Source organism: Tamandua tetradactyla, chromosome X, assembly GCF_023851605.1.
Source record: "Tamandua tetradactyla isolate mTamTet1 chromosome X, mTamTet1.pri, whole genome shotgun sequence".
NCBI classification, from domain to species: Eukaryota; Metazoa; Chordata; class Mammalia; order Pilosa; family Myrmecophagidae; genus Tamandua; species Tamandua tetradactyla.
Genome location: NC_135353.1, coordinates 32545357 through 32568384, shown reverse-complemented (window position 1 = coordinate 32568384; position 23028 = coordinate 32545357). Strand labels below are relative to the sequence as shown.

General features: G+C 38.1%; 1 protein-coding gene across 14 annotated transcripts in view; it reads right to left on the bottom strand.

The window, feature by feature from the left end:
* The window catches only part of ENOX2 (ecto-NOX disulfide-thiol exchanger 2), a 459417-nt gene that overhangs the window by 199397 nt on the left and 236992 nt on the right, over positions 1–23028 (bottom strand). The window lies entirely within an intron of this gene.

The window sequence follows — 23028 nt, the reverse complement described above, 5'->3', positions numbered from 1 at the left end:
AGAGTTCCTCATTACAGATAGAATGTGACTTCTGAATCTCAAAGCTTTCAATGGTAGTGGTTCTTCCGTGCCTGGTACAGTTCAGTTACTGCATCTGCCTGTACTTAGGTTTGTGACCCTGCAGTCAGAGCCTCTGTATCTGTGAAATGTCTGTCTTTCCATGGAGAATTTAGAGAGAGTAAAATAAATACTGAGAGCATTTTGAAAAAAAAAGAAGAACTAAGTGGACTTCAGAGCCTGAAAAGTAACAGTGTCTTCTACTCTGACGATTGGGTTCTGTCTGATGTGATGAACAAATAATAAGAACAACACTGAACATCACCAGAGGGAATAAACTGGGTGAAGGGTTGTAAACAAAATACATTTTGAAGTGACCAGTCTATTTAGTTTAAAGGGGTTAAAACTTGGAAGCATGGAAACTATATTCAAAGATTTGAAGGATGATTACATGGGAAAATGATTAGATTTGGTCTGATTTGTGTTATAGTGCAAACTTAGAATCCAGGAGGCAGCTTACAGTTCAGTATAAGAACAAAATTCTTAACAGAGTTGTCCAACAGTGGAGTAATAATAAGAGATAACATTTGTTGAGTATTGTGTAAGGGCCCAGCACTATGGATACACTTTTGGCAAACCATCTCATGGAATACTCACAAGAACCCCAATGATGATCAGTGAGAGGGTAGTGGTTACAGTGTAAAGCAGCGATCTTAACATCACTTGGAGTATTCAAGTACAAGCTAGATGAACACGTATCAAGAATGTGTCATGTGACAGTGCTGCTACAAAAAGCGAAGTTGCAAGGCATGTGACGATGGGAATGAACCTGTGGGACATTTAGTGAACGAACCTGTGGGACATTTAGTGAGGCAAAATAAAACAGAAACAAAAGAGCAAATATTGTATGATCTCATTTAGAAACATTTATAAGAAAACTTAGGCCTAGGTTGTAAGCTCTTATAGCAGTCACATTTAGTCTGGAGTAGTAATTGTTACTTCTGGATTTTGAGGGGCTGTTTTATATATGTAATACCTGGTATTTAAAGATAAAAATGAAGCCAATTGGGTTGGAATTAATGTAAATCAGAATACAGGGGTAAGGAAGACATTGCCTGTATTTTAGAACTTCACCTACTCTTTGAGATCAAAGAAAGAAAGTTTTATTAGGACTAGAACCTAGGATTTCTGTAGCACATAATCTAACTCAACTTGTCTGGACAGACCATTTAACAATCCAAACACAGGGAGCCCAGAATAAGAATGAGAGCCTTTAATCCTGTATAGCTTAATGTAATGCCTGGATGAATCCCAGAGTTTATTAAGCAGATAATCAAAAAGTATTGGCAAAGTCCCTTGACGGATGGGAGAAAAATTATGGGACTATTAAACTCTATCACTGGGAAAAGCTCGGATACCATGGCAAATATTAGGGACACACAAATCATTAGGCCAAGTGCTCAATCTTGAGGCTTGCTCTTGTGAAGTTTATGTAAGTACTGGAGAAGCTTAGCCTACCTATAGGTATGCCTAAGTATCACCTCCAGAGGACCTCTTTTGTTGCTCAGATGTGGCCTCTCTCTCTCTAAGCCCAATTCTGCAAGTGAAACCATTGCCCTCCCCACTACATGGGACATCATATCCAGGGATGAAAGTCTTCCTGGCGGCATGAGAGATGACCCCCAGGGATGAGCCTGGCCCTGGCACCATGGGATCAACAATGACATCCTGACCAAAAGGGGGAAAAGGAAAGTAACAAATAAGATATGAGTGGCTGAGAGAGTTCAAATAAAATCAGGGGCTATACTGGAGGTCACTCTTATGCATGCTTCAGTTAGAAATTGTTATCTATCATAACTTGCCAAACCTCAACCAAAACCATTCCTGCCAATCCTAAAGAATACCAAGGGCACTATATAAGATTCTACAAACGTTCCATTCACTATGGTTACTCTCCAAAACCTACAACCTCTAGATGGGTCACAGGACCAGATAAGCCCTCAAATGCAGAGGGGCTAGCCTTTTCAGAATATCAACTAGTTTCATCCCCTTATCACATATTATTGACTGCCCCTTCTAACATGAAAAAGTTTGAATGGGCATAGCCCAAATACCCCTAAAGAGTGGGAGAAAGATTAAAAGTGATGGTGCAGTTATACAGACAAGGTCTGGTTTAACAAATGAGTATGAGTGGTGAATCATTATACTGATATTTCTTTTAGCCTCCAGTACCTTAGAGCAGCTAGAAATAAAAACCTAAAATTGTGGAGTTTTCCACAATTGTGGAATTGTAACCCATACCAAACTCTGAAATCTGTTCTACAACTAATTGTTGCAATGTACTTTGAAATTTATTGATTTTATGTATATATGTTATTTAAAGAGAAGGAGGAGTATAACAGAGAAAATAGGATTTAACAAATGAGTATGACTGCTGAATCATTATATTGGTCTCCAGTGTCTTGGAGCAGCTAGAAGAAAAAATGAAAAATCATGGAATTGTAACCCATACCAAACCTTAAAATCTGTTCTATAACTATTTGTTAAAATTCACTTGGAAATTTATTGCTTTTTTGTATATATGTTATATTTCACAATAAAAAATGATTAAAAAAATGTCTCATATGAGAGGTGGGCAAGAATGTGGCATAGTTAGGTATGGAATTTAGTTCTTCCTGCAGAGTAGCTAAGTAAATAACCAGGAACAACTGCTAGGGGGATATCAGTGACTGGATACTGCATAAACCAGTCTGGAATGGATGGAATGGCTGAGCTTCCAAACAGAACTCTAAGTCTCCTAAGCCTCAGAGGTTGGCGCCCCTCCCACACGGGCACAGCAGGCTTGGTTCCCTGAGGAAAAAAAAGAAGCAGGCTTTACTAGTTGTAAAGGCTTAGGTCAATCAAGCTCAAATTACAGAATTAATTAACAAATTCTAACTACTGAAAACAGGCCCTGAGCACAGATAAATCTGGTTAGAAGCACTAAAGGAACCAGGAGTTTTCACCCTGGTAGAAAGGGGGCAAGGCTGATGGAAACAAAACAAAACAAAACAAAAACCCCAAAGGCTTATGAATTGGACAGCACAAAATACTGGAAAAGGGCGAGACCCAAGTAAATGAGGCACATAGAGCCATGTACTAACTCAAGCTGTTGATTGACAAACTGGAAGAGCTGGGGTCAGGTCCTGAAAAGGCTTTTTGCTTTTTAAATTTCTTAACAGCTCATTAGGTAGAACTGCAAGCACTCTCAGGTCACAAAACAAGTCTCAATAAATTGAAAAGATTGAAATTATACAAAAAAACCTTCTCAAATCATAATAGAATGAAGTTGAAATCAATAATATGCAAAGGTCAGAAAATTCACAAATATATGGAGGCTAAACAACACAGTCTTGAACAACTAGTGAGTAAAAGAAGAAACTACAAGAAAAATCACAAAATATCTTCAGGCAAATGAAAACACAACATATCAAAATTTATGGGATGCAGCAAAGGTGGTGCTGAGAGGGAAAGTTATTACCTTAAATGACTATATTAAAAAAGAAGAAAGAGCAAAAATCACAGAATTAAGTGTTCACCTGGAAGAACTAGAGAAAGAACAGCAAAGTAACCCCAAAGCAAACAAAAGGAAAGAGATAATGAAGATTAGAGCAGAAATAAATGAAACTGAGAATACAAAAACAATCGAGAAAATCAAGAAAAACAGAAGTTGGTTCTTTGAGAACATCAATAAAATCTACGGACCCTTAGCTATGCTGACAAAATTTAAAAAGTGAAAGGATGCAAATAAATAAAATCGAAATGGAAGAGGGGATATAACCACTGACCCTGCAGAAATAAAGGAAACAATGGGAGGATACTATGAGCATCTATACGTTAATAAACCAGACAGCATAAATGAAATGGACAACTTTCTAGAAAAGCATGAATAACCCACAGTGACTTGAGAAGAAATGGAAGACCTTAATAAACCAATCAAGTAAAGAGATTGAATCAGACATCAAAGAAGCCCCCCAAAAATAAAAGTCCAGAACAAGATGGCTTCACATGTGAATTCTACCAAGTATTCAAAAAAGAATGAGCATCAATCCTGCTCAAACTCTTCAAAAACACTGAAGAGGAAGGAAAGCTTCCTAAACTCATCCTATGAAGCCAACATCACCCTGACACCAAAGCCAGGCAAAGAAACTGCAAGGAAAGAAAATTACAGGCCAATCTCCTTAATGAATATAGATGCAGAAGTCCTCAACAAAATGCTTGCAAATCGAATTCAACAGCACAGTAAAAGAATTATGCACCATGACCATGTAGGATTTACTCTAGGGACGCAAGGCTGGTTCAACACAAGAAAATTAATTAGTGTAATATAACATATCAATAAATTAACAGGGAAAAACCACATGATCATCTTGATGGATGCAGAAAAGGCATTTGACAAGATTCAACCTCCTTCAAAGGATAGGAATACAAGGGAACTTCCTCAAGATGATAAAGGGAGTATATGAAAAACCCACAGCTAACATCATCCTCAATGGGGAAAGACTGAAAGCTTTCCTCTTAAGATCAGGAATAAGACAAGGAAGTACACTGTCACCATTGTTATTCAACACTGTGTTGGAAGTTCTAGCCAGAGCAATTAGACAGGAAAAAGAAATAAAAGACATCCAAATTAGAAAGGATGAAGGACAGCTCTCACTGTTTGGAGATGACATGATATCATATGTTGAAAATCCCCCAAAATCTAAAGCAAAGCTACTAGAATTAATAAATGCATACAGCAAAGTGGCAGGAAACAAGATCAATGCCCCAAAATCAATAGTGTTTCTATAAACTAGTGATGCACAATGTAATGAGGAAATCTGGGAAAAAAAATCCATTTATAACAGCACCCACAAGAATAAACTATTTAGGAATAAATTTAACTAAGGACACAAAAGACCTATACACAGAAAACTGCAAAAAAGCTGCTAAAAGAAATCATTGAAGAACTAAATAAATGGAAGGTCATACTGTGTTCATGGATTGGAAGACTAAATATAGATGAGATCTCAATTCTACCCCAACGGATTTATAGAGTCAATACAATACCAACTAAAATCCCAACAACTTACTTAAAAGAAATAGTAAAACCAATAACCAAATTTATTTGAAAGGACAGGGTTTCCCGAATAGCTAAAAATATCTTGAGAAAGAAAAATGAAGAGGGAGGTCTCACACTACCTGACTTTAAAGCATATCACCAAGCTACAGTGGTCAAAACATCATGGTATTGGCATAAAGATAGATATGCTGACCAGTGGAATCAAACTAAATGTTCAGAAAAAGACCCTCTCATTTAGGACAACTGATCTGTGATAAGGCAGTTAAGCCAATGCTCCTGGGACAGAGCAACCTCTTTAATAAATGCTGTTTAGAGAACTGGAAATCCATATGCAAAAGAATGAAAGACGATCCATACCTCCCACCCTATACAAAATTTAGCTCAAAATTGATCAAAGTCCTAAACAATTAGATTTAAGACCATAAAAGATTTAGAAGAAAATGTAGGGAAATAACTCATAAATCTTATAACGGCAGGTGGTTTCCTAGACCTTACACCCAAAGCACAAGCAATAAAAAAAGAAATAGATAAATTGAATCTCCTAAAAATTAAATACTTTTACACATCAAAGAACTTTGTCAAGAAAGTAAAAAGGAAGCCTATGCAATGGGAGACAATATTTGGAAACCACATATCAAATAAGGGTTTAGTATACAGAATATATAAAGAGATTTTTCAACTCAACAACAAAAAGACAGACAACCCAATTAAAAAACAGGCAAATGACATGAACAGACACTTTTCAGAAGAGGAAATACAAATGGTTAAAAGGCACATGAAAAGATGCTCACCTCACTGGCTATTAGGGAAATGCAAATCAAAACCACAATGAGATATCATCAAACACCTACTAGAATGGCCATAAAAAAAAAGCCAAGTTCTGGAGAGGATGTGGACAAAGAAGCACACTTATCCACTGTTGGTGGTGCAACCACTGGGGAAGGCAGTTTGGTGGTTCCTCAGGAAGCTAAGTATAGAACTGCCATATGATCCAGCAATCCCATTACAAGGTATCTGTTCAGAGGATATGAGGGCAAGGACACAAATGAACATTTACACATCAATGTTTATTGCAGCATTATTTACAAATGCCAAGAGATGGAAACAGGCCAAATGTCCATCAACAGATGAGTGGCTAACCAAGCTGTGGTATATACATATGATAGAATATTACGCAGCTGTAAGAGAAATGAAGTCATGAAGCATGTAACAGTGTGGATGAACCTTGAAGATAATATGCTGAGTGAAATTAGCCTAAAACAAAAGCATAAATACTGTATGGTCTCACTAAAATGAACTAACATTATTGAGTGAACTTTGAGAGTTAAAGGTAAGAACACAGGTTATCAGAAGATAGAAAGAGGGCAGAGATTGGACATTTGGTGCTGAAGGAATACAGAATATTCAACAGGACTGCTTATAAAAATTCAGAAAGGATAGCACAATACTGTCTGATGGTAGCACAATAATATAAGCACAGTGAATGAAGCTGAATGTGAGTATGGTTGAATGAGAAGGGCTGGGGGCATGTATGAAACCAGAAGGAAAGATAGAGGATAACAACTGACACAGTATAACTTCGGAATGCATAGAGTGGACAATGATGGTAATTAAATGTACAAATATGAAAACCTTTTTGCATGAGGGAAAAAAAATGACTGTCAACATTGCAAGGTGATGAAAATGGGGTGGTATACAGGAAAAAGTACAATCAATGCAAGCTAGGAAAGTAACATTGTAATATGCTTCCGCTGAATGTAACAAAGGCATTATGCCAAAAATAAATGTCAACAAGTAGGAGAATGGGGAGGGGTATGGATTCTTTGTAGAAGACAAGGAAATTATTTCATATAGACTATGGTGGTGAAGGCATGTCTATTTACTTAGGTTGGATGTATGATGTGTGAATCAAACTGTTTAAAAATGACTAGAGAGAAAAAAGTGCTAGAGAAAATGTGGAGAAAGCAATACAGGTATTCACTGTTGGTCCGGAGGGCAGCATGGTGGTTCCACGGGAGGACAGCGGTAGAGTTGCCATATGAGGCTACAACCTTGTTGCTAGGTATATACCTGGAGGAGCTGAAAATAGGGACAGGATTGGACATTTGCACACTCATGTTTATGGTGGCAGTGTTTGCGATCTGCAATGGATGGAGGTGGCCTAAGGCTACAAAGATTGAGGAAAAGAAGGGGGAACTGTGGTATTTACATATAATGGACTACTAAGTGACTGTAAGAAGGAATGAAGCTTGAGCATGCAACCAGGTGAATGAACCGTCGTAAGGACTCTGTGTTGAATGAAATGGCAGAAACAAAAAGACATGTCTCACTCATATGGTCTAACTATAATATACAAATTTGGAGAATTGAAGTTGAGAACATGTGTTACCATGTTGGGGCCTATTGTAAAGGGTCCTAGACCTTAAGCTCTTACAGCAGTCACATATATTCAGGAGTTGTAACTATTCTTTCTAAATTTTGAGATACTGAGATATTTACCTGATTGTTTCCTGAAACTTCGGGCATTTATGTGACACCTGAAACTCAGAATTAGAGAGCCGAATCTATGAATCTCAGTGTCACCACATACAGCACTGTTTAAGAAGTTGAAAAAGGGATCAGACTTTGACTAGAGATATGAATGCAGCTGATCTGGATAGGACTAAGGTAAATCAGAATACAGGGCAAAGAATGATATAGTTCATATTTTAAAACTTCAACTTCTGTGTGAGACCAAAGAAGGGATGTTTATTTGGAGAAAATTTGTATTTTGGGTATTGCATTATCTAATTTAACTTATATGGCCAGTTTATTTGAATGACATAATTACATAGAATCATGAATAGGGCATGAGATCTTGTTGGTTTGCACAGGTTAGCATGATGTCCCAATATATCCCAGAGTAATTTGGGCAGGGAATATAAAAGTAATTGTAATGTCCTCTTGGGGGAGTGGGGTAAGGGAGGTAATATTAAATTTCCCCATCTAGGGAATTCCTGATAATCTTACAAGCAGTGAGGACAACCAATTCAATAGGCTAGACCCTCAATCTTGGGGTTTGCCCCTATAAAACTTATTCCTGCAAAGGAGAAGCTAAGCCTACTTATGATTATGCCTAACAGTCAACCCCAGAGAAACTCTTTTGTTGCTCAGATGTGGCCTCTCTCTCTAAGCCTACTCAGCAGGTGAGCTCAGGGCCCTCCCCCCTTACACCTTTTACTCCCAGGGACATAAACCTCCCTGGCAATGTGGAACAGGATTCCCAGGATGAACCAGAACCCAGTATCATGGGATTGAGAAAGCCTTCTTGACCAAAAAGGGGAAGAGAGAAATGAGACAAAATACAGTCTCAGTGGCTGAGAGATTTTAAACAGGGTTGAAAGTTTATCCTGGACGTTATTCTTATGCATTATATAGATATCCCTTTTTAGTTTATGGTGTATTGGAGTGGCTGGAGGGAAGAACCTGAAACTGTTGAACTGTGTTCCAGTAGCACTGATTCTTGAAGATGATTGTTTAACTATATAGCTTTTGCTATGTGACAGTGTGATTGTGAAAACCTTGTGTCTGATGCTCCTTTTATCCAGAATGTGGACAGATGAATAAAATAATAATGACAATAAATAAATAATAAAGAGTGACAATGGGTAAAAAATTTATAGATTGAAATACTAGTGTTCAATGAGAGGAAGGCATAAGGGGTATGGGATGTAATTTTTTTCTTTCTTCTTTTTATTTCTTTTCCTGGAGTGATACAAATGTTCAAAAAATGATCATGGTGATGAATACACAACTATGTGAGGATACTGTGAGCCACTGATTGTATACCACGTATGGACTGTATGTGTGCCAAGATATCTCAATAAAAATATATTTTTTTCATTAATTTTTAAATTAAAAAAATATATAACAAACACAAACATTCTTATGATCATTCCGTTATACATATATAATCAGTAATTCACAATACTGTCATATAGTTGCATATTCATCATCATGATAATTTCTTAGAGCATTTCCATTAATTCAGAAAAAGAAATAAAAAGACAACAGAAAAAATTCATACATACCATTCCCCTTACCCCTCCCTTTCATTGATCACTAGCATTTCAATCTAAATTTATTTTAACATTTTTTCCTCCTATTATTTATTTTTATTCCATATGTTTTACTCATCTGTTGATAGGGAGATAAAGGAAGCATCAGAAACAAGGCTTTCACAATCACACAGTCATATTGTGAAAGCTATATCATTATACAATCATCTTCAAGAAACATGGCTACTGGAACACAGCTCTACATTTTCAGGCACTTCCCTCCAGCCTCTCCATTACATCTTGACTAAAAAGGTGATATCTATTTAATGCGTAAGAATAACCTTCAGGATAACCTCTTGACTCTGTTTGGAATCTCTCAGCCATTGACACTTTATTTTGCCTCATTTCACTCTTCCCCCTTTTGGTCAAGAAGGTTTTCTCAATCCCTTGATGCTGAGTCTCCGGTCATTCTAGGATTTCTGTCCCACGTTGCCAGGAAGATCCACACCCCTGGGAGTCATTCCCATGTAGACAGGGGGAGGGCAGTGAGTTTGCTTGTTGTGTTGGCTGGAGAGAGAGGCCACATCTGAGCAACAAAAGAGGTTCTCTTGGGGATGACTCTTAGGCCTAATTTTAAGTAGGCTTGACCTATTCTTTGTGGGGTTAAGTTTCATATGAACAAACACCAAGACTGGGGGTTCAGTCTACTGCTTTGGTTGTCCCCACTGCTTGTGAGAATATCAAGAATTCAACTTGGGGAAGTTGAATTTTCCCCCTTTCTCACCATTCCCAGAAGGGGACTTTGCAAATACTTTTTTATTCACTGTTAAAATCACTCTGGGATTTATAGGGGCATCACTCTGGACAAACGAACAAAATCTCATGCCCTACTCAAGGTTCCATGTACTTATGGTGTTCAATTTAACTCTCCACATAAGTTATATTAGGAAATGCATTAGTCAAAATATAAATTTTATACCAAATAAACATTTCTTACTTTAGTGTTATACATAAGTTAAAGTTTTAAAATATGAATATTTTAAAGGATATTGTGAGCCACTGGTTGTATACCATGTATGGGCTGTATGTGTGCCAAGATATCCAATAAAAATATTTTTTTTAAAAAAGAATGTCATATGCAATTTTGGAAGGGGGGTGTTGTTGAAATAGATGACTAAATTCCTGCCCAATCTAAGACTCAGTAAATCTTCTACTTTCAACTTTATAACATTAAACATTGTAAGCTGATGGTCCAAATACAGCATTTTAAAATCTTCATAAGATTGCCTCTGCTATGCCTGTGTGTTTAGTGTATATATATATATATATTTCATACACATACCAGGGTTTAAAGAGAAAGATAGGAATGCCATATGGATATGTGGAAACTTTAAATAACTTGATATCCTAACAATACTCACTCAATTAAGCCCATAGAACAAAGTGAGAAAATGACAAATGCTGCATTTATGATGAGCAGGAATTGAAATATATATTATCTTTTCAAAAACAGACAATGAGAAAAATTTAGAAAATGCATATTTAAAAAAGATTTCTGGGTAGTGCAATCATGGCTCAGTGGCAGAATTCTCACCTGCCATGCTGAAGACCCGGGTTCGATTCCCAGAGCCTGCCCATATCAAAAAAAGAAAAAAAAAAAGATTTCATCTCAATGCCTGAATCAGAGTGACTATGACTGTCCTGCCTGTCTTTGTGGAGCCCACTGGTAGTGGTGGAACACGTAAGCAATATAGAATGTCACCAGAAGGGCCTTGGCACAAAAGCATAGATGTGGTGGGTATAACTACACAGAACAGTTGACTCCTGTCTAAGGGAGATGAAGATTGAAGCTTGTTTCTTGCCTTCTCCAATCTCTTGTGCCGTAAAAATTTATGGAGCTCTTACTTTGAATTTGTGTCCATCACTATGCTAGAAGATTTAAGTGTATTATTTCTTTTAATTCTTGTAACAACCTTACAAGGACACTGTTTCCATTTTGCAATTGAGGAAGAGAGTCTCAAGGAAGCAAATAACCCAAGATTACACAGTTAAGGCATTTTATTGCCAGGATTTGAACACAGGTATTTCTGACTTCATGCTGTTTACTATAGTAAGTCAATACCCTCTTTCCTGTTAACATAAAGCATTTTGAAAATGTAAAGTGTATCACAAAGAGTAACAGCTATTATTGATAAAGTATAACATCTAACATCTGGATTCACATTATCCCTGCCTTAAAAAATAATTCAAAAGAAAACCTGGTCTCTTTAGCACAGATGGGGAGACTTTTGGTAGCCCCTGGCCTGACTTTAAGATCAGAAGAATGTGTCTGAAGAACAACTGGAGAAAGGACGCATAGTAAATGATGTTCCTCTATTTTCCACAATCTAGATTTTAAATTGCTAAGAGATGGGAAGGATGGCAGATCAAACAATTCATGTGATATCACTTATTGCTTGTTCACTATATGATGAACCCTGCAATGGCTGTTGTGTGGAGACCAGTGGAAAAAGGAACTCCCAGTCTATGGGCACCCTTAATGAAGTTTCCAAAGCAATATAGTGAATTCCCTGACCAGTCTAAGATCTGCCGCAAAGGTGGTCAGCCTTTTGATAGAGGTTCATGCTCACACCCTGCTCCCCTAGGACTTAAGTAAAGTCCTGAGTTTGACTGCTTTCAAGTTAAGGATTTAAAGAAGTAGAGACAAAAGATAGCAATGAAGTACTAAAGACTGCCAAGAAAGAAGATTTGGTTGGACAGCTCCAACTTTAATCCTTTGGTCAGAACTTGCCATTTGTTCTCCACAGCTTGTGATGAATTACAACCACTTAATCAAACAGACCAGAAATTATCACTTCCAAGAAGGCTCCTGTAGTGTGCAGAGAAATTGTGACTATGAAGATTCAAGCAATTGGTAAAAGGCCAGTGCATTTCCCAGCTTACACATTCCTCTCAAGCTTCCTGTTAATGAGAGTTAATGAGCTTGCCAGCAGATCCATCTTTCCCATCCACACAGACATTCTAGGAACAATTACAGAATCATGAACTTGAGCCATACCCACAGGACACCATAGCTTCATTTCCCTGGACTACCAATACAGGAGTCCTCATTAACACATAACCTCATCTTTCCTTATTCACTACCTTGCTTTTTTTTTTTTTCCTTTTCTTTGCTTATTACAATGCCCTTCTTGTTTAGGTACTAGGGATAGTAATATAACAGTTGCAAACCAGCTCTTGGTGTTTATCAGAAGCCAGATTTCTTCCTACCTTAATTAACACTGCTTTTAAATATCCCTGCCATCATCTGGTTTGGTTTGAAGGGTGATTTGAGGCATTTTTGTTGGCTCATGCAGCAGAGCAGTAAAAATATGAAAAAATCTCCAAATCACAGCTTCAACAAGTGCTCTCAAATGAAGACTTTATAAATTTCATAGGGTCTTAGATTGTACTCTGCTAGTAGAGAGAAGATTAGTTTACCAGTTTCTAATTGTCTTCAATACACCTAATAAAGCAAATAGCACTTAGAAGAAAGTCTGAATTTCCCTAAATGTATTTATATAGGCCATGGCCTTTCAAAAGGAAAAGGTTGAACTATAAAAAAAAATTGGAATCAATTCTTCAGCTTAAAACCCTTTTGATACCAAGAATGTCAACTTATTTTCAGTAAGTTCATCTTTATAATACTCCATGCAGACAAAAGGACCCCAAATGCCTCCTGGTTTCAGCAGAATATTGATCACCAACTCCCTGAATTTACTTTGGAGTTTCACCCCTCAGGTGATTCCGAATTCTGTGTACAGATTACCCACTTTAAGACACAAAGCAGTTCTGAGCATAGGCCTACTGGCCCTGAAGCAGGGCTTTTCAAAGAGCTACTCAGCTGAGCAAGCTCTTTCACATTGCAATGATGCTCAACCAGTAGACAAACTGTTCCCCATCCTATGTGTCTTCCAGTAATAAAGATATGCAGCAATGTGTCCCAGACTTGGGGCATTACTCAGATCCACAAGTCTCCAGTTTGAGTAAGTGGCTCTGATAGAGGTTGGTGTTTTCAGTGCCTTTGGACAGATGTGTTTATTCAACATGTGGAGGCCTGTGGGCAATTTGGATTCTAGCTCAGGTTGTATCTACCATTTAAGTAGGCATGCAGACAATAACAAAGAGTAGAAGCTAATGTGGAGTGATGTAGTTAGAGGAAAATGCTCCTTAGGTTCTGGTTTTCCCCTAGAGTTGTGAAAATTCAGAATAATAACAACAAAGGGCACAGAAGATTGGCACTGCAAAGCACATATTAAGTATACTGCTACACATTCAATGGGTATTCAGCACATCTTAATTTTCAGAGAGAACTGGACCAAGAATCAAGAGGTCATAACTCTTACCTAGTCAATTCTTTCTGAGCTATTAAAAGTTAATGTATTAAGCACCTATTATGTTCCAGACATTGTGAGGAACACATTATTTACATCGTCTCATTTTTGCTTTACGGCCACCCTACGAGTCCTATTAGCTTTCCCATTTTACAGAAAGGACAGAGAAGCCAAACATTTGCCTAAGGTAACACAGTCTGTTGTCTAAGCCTGCACTTATAACCTCTTTGTATGGCGGCCTCTCATCCACAATTAACTTCCTTCTTACTAGGTGTTCTAGTTTGCAAGCTGCCAGAATGCAATATATCAGAAATGGAATGGCTTTTAAAAAGGAGAATTTATTAAGTTGCAAGTTTACAGTTCCAAGCCTGTGAAAATGCCCAAATTAAGGTATCAACAAGAGGTTACCTTCACTCAAGAAAGGCCAATGAAGTTCAGGGTTTCTCTTTTAGCTGGAAGGGCACTTGGTAAAGTCTGCTAGCTTTCTCTCCCGGTTTTTTGTTTCATGAAACTCCTCCAGGGGGATTTTCCTTCTTTATCTCCAAAGATCTCTGGCTGTGTGGGCTCTAAAACTTTTTTCAAATGGTTCCCTCTTAAAGGGCTCCAGTAAGCAACCCCACCTTGAATGCGTGGAGACCATCTAATCAAAAGTTACCAGCCACAATTGGGTGGGTCCCATCTCCATGGGAACAATCAAAAAGCTCCCACCCAGTAATACTGAATGAGGATTAAAGACATGGCTTTTCTGGGGTACACAACAGATTCAAACTGGCACACTAGGTTACACTATTAAGTAAACTGCAGAACCAGCCTTCCTTGGTTTCTTCATTTATAAATGGGACATTTGGACTAGATGATCTTAGAACACTTCTAATTCTAAAATCTAGTAATTTCATAAAGAATAAATGTGGATACATTTCCTGTAGACAGTATTCCAACTTGGATCTTAAATCATGCGCTGTGTGCCTTTTTCTCCTGCAAACAGTTAAGTGTTAGGAGTCTGATAGTACTGAATTTCCTGTTTTCTTTTATAAGGTAAGGAACCTCCACAACGTGGGCTGGAGAGCTTTCCAGGAAACCAGGGCACTGCCTCCCTGTACCCCACCTTAACAGAGCACAAATGGACTCACTCTCTAGTTCAATCAGGCCAAATGGCAAATGCCCAGTATTTCTAAGAGGAGACTGAGCCTGGTCCTCAGCATTTAACTCACTTTACATAGCTTTTTACCTCTGGGCAGAAGCTGGGCTGACTAGGATCACCTTTCAGGCACAACCAAAGAGCCACTTACAGAGTTCATCTTCTTATTTATTTGCACATTTTTAATACAACGGTAGGGCTGCAAATATCAGATGCCAATCATAATTAAGAAAAATAACAGGAGTCCCCTGAAGATAATCTGAGGCTCAAATGGCTGCAGGAAAAAGAAGTTTCCCTAGATTTTTCATTAAAAATGAACCTAATGTTAAACTCCTTGGAGCTACAGCTGAATATTAAATAGAAACATCTTAGAGAAACTTGCCTGAGAGCTATATGACTTCTCAACTATGAAAACAAGACACTCAGTAGAAAACTGTAAGAGGGAAAAGTGATAAGTTTGCTTTATCAAAGAAACAAAGCATTTTCCTCCAGGGAGGAAGGAAGCATGATGGGAAATGAGCAAACAATGGACTTTTGAAAGATCTCTTGTGTTTGCTTAGAAACAAAAATAGGTGCAACCTAAACCTCACAGTATTAACAAGGGACAAATGCTGCTCTACTACCTAGTAGCACATAAACCCTGAGATATTTCCAAAAGGCAAAGAAATTCAGACAATCCTCTACAGCATGAATTTGAACAGCTTTTGCAAGACACCACCTTTCCCAAATCTTTACCATTTTCCAGGCATAGTGCTAAAATTCCTCCCTGATGTCACTCATGCAGACTCAACAATTAGCGGTATTTGTAGTAGTGGTGGTGGTGAGGATGGCAGGGCACCTCTCTGTTTTTCTCTGTCTCTGTCAATATTTTGCCTGTTCTTTCTGTCATTCTGCCTCTCCATATGTGCCTTGCTTTGTTTTTCTGTCTCTCTGCATCAGTTTCTTCCTATACCTGTCTGTTAGTCTCTCTCTGCTCTCTGGCTGGCTGTTCCTCTCTGCCTGCCTGTCTCAATCAGACTATCTTGGCTTCTCTGTCTGCCTGTATTTCTCTCAGTCTGAACTGCTATCTCTTTATCTCACTGACTCTTTCTCTATTTTTCTTTCTTTCTCTGCCTTTTTGCAATCCCTTTCTCTTTCATCCTTTGTACTTGTTGTTCTGTTTCTCTCTGTCTTGCTGTGATTCCCTTAATCAATTTCTTTATTTCTTTCACATTCTCTGTTCGATTCTCTACCAGTCTCTGGGTGTCTCTGGCAGTTTCTTTTCTCTGTCTGTGTGTTTTTCTCTCCCCAATGGTCTATTTGTCTCTCTGATTCATGGTTTGCTTCTTGGTCTATTTATTTCTTTCTCTTTTTCAGTCTGTCTGTCAGTCCTCCGTGTTAGTTTTTGTCCCCCCACTCTCCCTCCTATTTCTCTCTGCCTCCTAGTCAGTGTATCTCTCTACATTAGTCCCTTTCTCTCTGCATTCTCTTTCTTTGTTTACCTGGTCTATCTCCCTGTCTTTTCACTCTGTCTCTCTATTTGTCCCTCTCTGTTTCCATCAATATCTCACTCCATCTGTTAGTCTCCTTCTTTCTGCCTGTCTGTGTCTCCATCTCTATATCTGACTGTTTATTTTCCCTTTTAATAGTTTGTCTGTTTTTCTGGCTCTCTGTCTCTGAGGCTGTCTTTCCATTTCCCTTTCTGTCAAATTGTCTATTGCTGTCTCTGCCTCTCTCTGTTTTCCCTGTCTCTTTCTTTCTCTGGGTGTCTTGCTCTTCTTCTCTTTCTTTCTCTGTGTATCTCGCTCTTCCTCTCTCTCTTTTTTTTTCTCTCTCTCTCTCTCCCCCTGCCTATGTGTCTCCCTGTGTCTCATTGGCTGTCTCTTTCTCACTCACTGTTCCTTTCATCCTGCATCTGTCTGTCTGCCTGTTTAGTGGGCTCTCTATATTGTTCTCTTTGTCTTTCTGTCTTGCTCTCGGGTCTTTCTGATTGTATGTCTCTCTGTTGGCTTTTCTCTCTGTCGTTGGTTTATCAGTTTGTCTCTCTCCCTATCTCTCTTGGTCTGCCTTTCTGTCAATCTCTCTCTGTCATGTTCTTTTTTACTCTCCTATCTCTTTCTGTGCCTGTGTGTTTCTCTCTGTGTGTCCGTTCTTGTCTCTTTCTGTTTCTCTCTTTCCATCTTCCTATTTCTCTGCCTGTCAGTCTCTTAGTCTGTCTCTCAGTTTGCCTCTCCATCTATCTCCTTATTTCTCTAACCCACTGACTCTCTCTCCTGATTCTCCTACATATCTGTCTGACTGATTGTCTCTCTGGTTCTATCTTTCTAATTCTCTCTCTCTTTCTCTGTCTCAGTGTGACTCTTTTTCACTCTTAGATTCTTGCTCCTTGCCTGTCTCCTTTTCTGTCTTTCTGTGTCTTGCAGTGTCTGTTCCTCTCTGTGTTGGTCTCTCTCTGGCTCTGTGTGTGTGTGTCTCTCTCTTTCTTTCTTAGTCTCATGTTCCTTCTCTCTCACTCAGTCTTATATATTCTCCCTGCTTGTGTCTCTGTTTCCCCACCCACTGCCTCTCTTCAAACCTCTTCTCCCATGCACACTTCTCTGACTCACTATCTCTTAGGCTCTTCTGTTATTCTCTCCCTTTCATTCTCTGTGCCAATTTCATTCTCTCTGTTTCCCTCTTGACTGTTCTTCCCTCAGTTTTTCTCTCTTCTGCCTTTCTCTAGCTCTCTAGCTCTTTCTGTCTCTGGGGTACTCTTTCTCTCTGCACCACTACTCTCCTCCATTCTCTCCTTTCTGACTGCTTCAGTCTATCTCCATCTTTCTCTCTCCCGGCTCCTCACAGCAGTCTCTGTCCTTCTCTCTTTTTCCCCCTCCATTTTCTGTTTCCTCATCTGTCTGCCTCCCTCTGCCCATCTCTCTTGATATGTTTCCTTCTCTCTCTATTCTTTTGTTGACCACTACCCTTTTATCTATTCACATTTCCCTCCGCCTCTCTTTTTTCCCCATCTGTCTGCCTCTGTTTCTTCTTGGTCTGTCCTTCCCTGTCTGCTCTTCTCTTGTCTCAGTCCATCTCTGTCCATTCTTATGTCTATGCCTGTCTGTCTGTCTTTCTCTTCCTGGCCATCTGTCTATCTTTTCTGCCTCCCTTTTGAAAATACTATGAAGATTGATGTGAATGACACTAGTCTTTTATAAAAGCAAGTTGAATGGTAAATCTCTTCCTAGCCTGTGCCAGGTGAACACATGCATCTCAGAGAATGAACTTACAATTTCTGGCTTGCAAATAATGCACTGGTTGCACTGATTTTCTGAAATATTGGGAACCTTTAAAACAAAGCTATACATGAATATATATCTCAACATTGTTATATATTTTCCTGTTAGTGAAAAATACAACAAAATCTATGTGCTTAGGCATGTTTTGTAAAACTTACCCTGTCCTCATTTCTTAAGTAAGCTTCCAGAAGTCAAGATGGTTGAGAAACTCCATTCTAATGGGAATAGGAGGTAAGGTGCAGACTGTATAAAATATAGATCCTAAACAGATTGTTTTTGAAAATGAAATAATCATTGAAACATGGAACAATCCAGAACTCTGCAGATAATACTACATGAGAACAATCATTTGATTTCTGCTTGACAGTTGTGTAAACTTATGATTCAAGTTGCAATATCAAAGAAATCTTTAGAGGCATTATGGAATAATGCCATTCAACCTCTCCAGGTCTCAGGGTTTTTTGTCTAAAAAATGGGGCTTATGAATATAAATGACCTCATAAAGGTGTTATGAGGAGTAAATAAGATCATCCACATGAAGCTCTAAGAACAGTGTACAACACATAGTAGAAGTTCAAATGTTAGCGTTATTGCTATTATTGTGGTTATTATTGCACTTGTTATTATATGAATATCTAAATAGCAGTGGAGTGGGAATCAGGAGAGCTATGTGACTCTGCGCAAGTCTCTCCTCTGGGCCATTTCCTCATCTAAAAAAATGAAGGTGTACCTCTAAGACCCTTTTTGGTTCCCGGGTTCTAGAATTCCATGTACCTCTGCGTATTAAGCACATGAGTCATCTCAGACTAGGCTCAATTATGCAATTTATATTCTCAAAATTTTGTCAAGCCTTTAAATCACAAAGGAAAGAAAAAGGCATGAGGATAAATTTCCAATTTTCAAACACTTCTGAAGCCAACTTGACATCTGAACACCTCTGCTTTCACACTGACTTATTCACCTCTTAAAGGATCACAGCAAAAACATAAATTCAGGAACAACTTTCATTCTAATTCTTTCTCCAATGCTGCCCATATCAGTCAGGTAGGATAGGTGATATTTTCACAAAGAGATGTGGACTTGGACCCCTGATTAGTTACCATGCCATACTTCTCAAGAGGGATGTCGTACCTTGATTCAAATTGCTGCCCGTGGATAGTGTAACTTCCCTGGGAATGCTGGTTGTGGGTACTGTAACTTGCCTCAGAATGCTGTTTGGGGATGTTGTGCTTTCCCTGGGAAAGTTGCCTGTGTCTGTTGTAACTTTCCTGAGAATATTTCTGTGGCTATTGTACCTTGTCTCTGAATGCTGTCTGTGGACAGTGTTCTTTACTCTGGATGCTCTTTGTGGCTAAATCTTTTCCTGAGTGAAGGATATTAAATTTGTAAATGTTGTTCAATAGTGATTTTCTCTTTAAAGCTGTTCATCCTGCAGAGCTTCTGAGAGAGAACTGAGAAGATGGGTTTCAAACTCAAATATTGGCAAACTCATTAATAATTTTCCCAGACTGAATGGATCTCGTGCTCAAAACTGTGTTCAAGAAATATAATCTCTCAGTATACTGTTCCCATCTTCTGGGCGGATAAGTTGTGGGCTTAGGGCTACTGGGGAAAAAGTAAGAATATCAATCAGCAAATGGACCCTGGGTCTTGTAAAACAGTACATGGCATAAAAGTTCTAACTTAACTAGTCTAGACAATTGGTGATTGTCACCTCAGAATAAGATGAAAACTGTGGAGGCACAAAGCATATTTATTCAGGCAAAAGCTGTTACTTCCAAATTTCTTCACATAATGCACCCTGAACTGTGGTAAATGAAGTTTCATCTTTGGAGGCACAATGCTGCATAATTTTTTCAAGGTATTTTCCTATGGCTAAGGCATAAAATTTCTATACACTCTACTAGAATTCTCAAATCTTAATTGCCCACTGTTCTATTTTTCACATCAGCAATATTTTCCTTGGAAGGAGGATGTCATTTGTCCTATGGGGATATAATAACATTCATATATACCTAACACCTGTCTTGTCCATACTCCCCTAATCTTGCCAGTATTAACATACCTGTGCTCATTCACACACATGCTTGCTCTCTTACAAATCCACATCCTTCACAGTACACATGGAGAACGCATTTTGTCTAAGTTGTACTGGTGAAAAAACAAGGCTATGGAGCTAAGCAATATTAGCTTCAGGAAGCCAACATGCTTAGTCCCTGCACCTTCACATGCTCTGCAATAAGGCTTGCCAGGTAGCAGAAAAATAGCCTGTCATGGCTGAGCTCCTCATCCTTGTCTTAAGAAGGCCAGTGAGGAAAGAAGTATGATGTAGAGAGGTCACCATTTCAAAAGCAGCCTTGCCCTGTTCCTGTTGTTTCCTTTTACCACTGCTCTTTAGAATGGGGATTTGGCTGTACTTAAGTCTCCTAATCCTTGGGTGGTCACTCATTTGTCTTAATTTTTTTAAATTAAACTTTTTTTTTTTTTTATTAATTAAAAAAAGAATTAACAAAACAATTAGAAATCATTCCAATCTACATGTACAATCAGTAATTCTTAATAACATCACATAGTTGCATATTCATCATTTCTTAGTACATTTGCATCGATTTAGAAAAAGAAATAAAAAGACAACAGAATAAGAATTAAAGCAATAATAGAAAGAAAAAAAAACAAAAAGAACAAAAACAAAAAACCTATACCTCACATGCAGCTTCATTCAGTGTTTTAACATAATTGCATTACAATTGGGTAGTATTGTGCTGTCCATTTCTGAGTTTTTATATCCAGTCCCGTTGTACAGTCTGTATCCCTTCATCTCCAATTATCCCTTCTCTTTTTTTTTTTTTTTTTAATTAACGGAAAAAAAGAAATTAACCCAACATTTAGAGATCATACCATTCTACACATGCAATCATTAATTCTTAACATCATCACATAGATGCATGATCATCATTTCTTACTACATTTGCATTGGTTTAGAAGAACTAGCAACATAACCGAAAAAGATATAGAATGTTAATATAGAGAAAAAAATAAAAGTAATAATAGTAAAATCAAAACAAAACAAAACAAAACAAAACAAAAACCTATAGCTCAGATGCAGCTTCATTCAGTGTTTTAACATGATTACTTTACAATTAGGTATTATTGTGCTGTCCATTTTTGAGTTTTTGTATCTAGTCCTGTTGCACAGTCTGTATCCCTTCAGCTTCAATTACCCATTGTCTTACCCTGTTTCTAACTCCTGCTGAACTCTGTTACCAATGACATATTTCAAGTTTATTCTCGAATGTCCGTTCACATCAGTGGGACCATACAGTATTTGTGCTTTAGTTTTTGGCTGGATTCACTCAGCATAATATTCTCTAGGTCCATCCATGTTATTACATGGTTCATAAGTTTATCTTGTCTTAAAGCTGCATAATATTCCATCGTATGTATATACCACAGTTTGTTTAGCCACTCTTCTGTTGATGGAGATTTTGGCTGTTTCCATCTCTTTGCAATTGTAAATAATGCTGCTATAAACATTGGTGTGCAAATGTCCGTTTGTGTCTTTGCCCTTAAGTCCTTTGAGTAGATACCTAGCAATGGTATTGCTGGGTCGTATGGCAATTCTATATTCAGCTTTTTGAGGAACCGCCAAACTGCCTTCCACAGTGGTTGCACCCTTTGACATTCCCACCAACAGTGGATAAGTGTGCCTCTTTCTCCGCATCCTCTCCAGCACTTGTCATTTTCTGTTTTGTTGATAATGGCCATTCTGGTGGGTGTGAGATGATATCTCATTGTGGTTTGATTTGCATTTCTCTAATGGCCAGGGACATTGAGCATCTCTTCATGTGCCTCTTGGCCATCCGTATTTCCTCTTCTGAGAGGTGTCTGTTCAAGTCTTTTTCCCATTTTGTAATTGGGTTGGCTGTCTTTTTGTTGTTGAGATGAACAATCTCTTTATAAATTCTGGATACTAGACCTTTATCTGATATATCATTTCCAAATATTGTCTCCCATTGTGAAGGCTGTCTTTCTACTTTCTTGATGAAGTTCTTTGATGCGCAAAAGTGTTTAATTTTGAGGAGTTCCCATTTATTTATTTCCTTCTTCAGTGCTCTTGCTTTAGGTTTAAGGTCCATAAAACCGCCTCCAGTTGTAAGATCCATAAGATATCTCCCAACATTTTCCTCTAACTGTTTTATGGTCTTAGACCTAATGTTTAGATCTTTGATCCATTTTGAGTTAACTTTTGTATAGGGTGTGAGAGATGGGTCTTCTTTCATTCTTTTGCATATGGATATCCAGTTCTCTAGGCACCATTTATTGAAGAGACTGCTCTGTCCCAGGTGAGTTGGCTTGACTGCCTTATCAAAGATCAAATGTCCATAGATGAGAGGGTCTATATCTGAGCACTCTATTCGATTCCATTGGTCGATATATCTATCTTTATGCCAATACCATGCTGTTTTGACCACTGTGGCTTCATAATATGCCTTAAAGTCAGGCAGCGCGAGACCTCCAGCTTCGTTTTTTTCCTCAAGATGTTTTTGGCAATTCGGGGCACCCTGCCCTTCCAGATAAATTTGCTTATTGGTTTTTCTATTTCTGAAAAATAAGTTGTTGGGATTTTGATTGGTATTGCATTGAATCTGTAAATCAATTTAGGTAGGATTGACATCTTAACTATATTTAGTCTTCCAATCCATGAACACGGTATGCCCTTCCATCTATTTAGGTCTTCTGTGATTTCTTTTAGCAGTTTTTTGTAGTTTTCTTTATATAGGTTTTTTGTCTCTTTAGTTAAATTTATTCCTAGGTATTTTATTCTTTTAGTTGCAATTGTAAATGGGATTCGTTTCTTGATTTCCCCCTCAGCTTGTTCATTACTAGTGTATAGAAATGCTACAGATTTTTGAATGTTGATCTTGTAACCTGCTACTTTGCTGTACTCATTTATTAGCTCTAGTAGTTTTGTTGTGGATTTTTTCCGGGTTTTCGACGTATAGTATCATATCGTCTGCAAACAGTGATAGTTTTACTTCTTCCTTTCCAATTTTGATGCCTTGTATTTCTTTTTCTTGTCTAATTGCTCTGGCTAGAACCTCCAACACAATGTTGAATAATAGTGGTG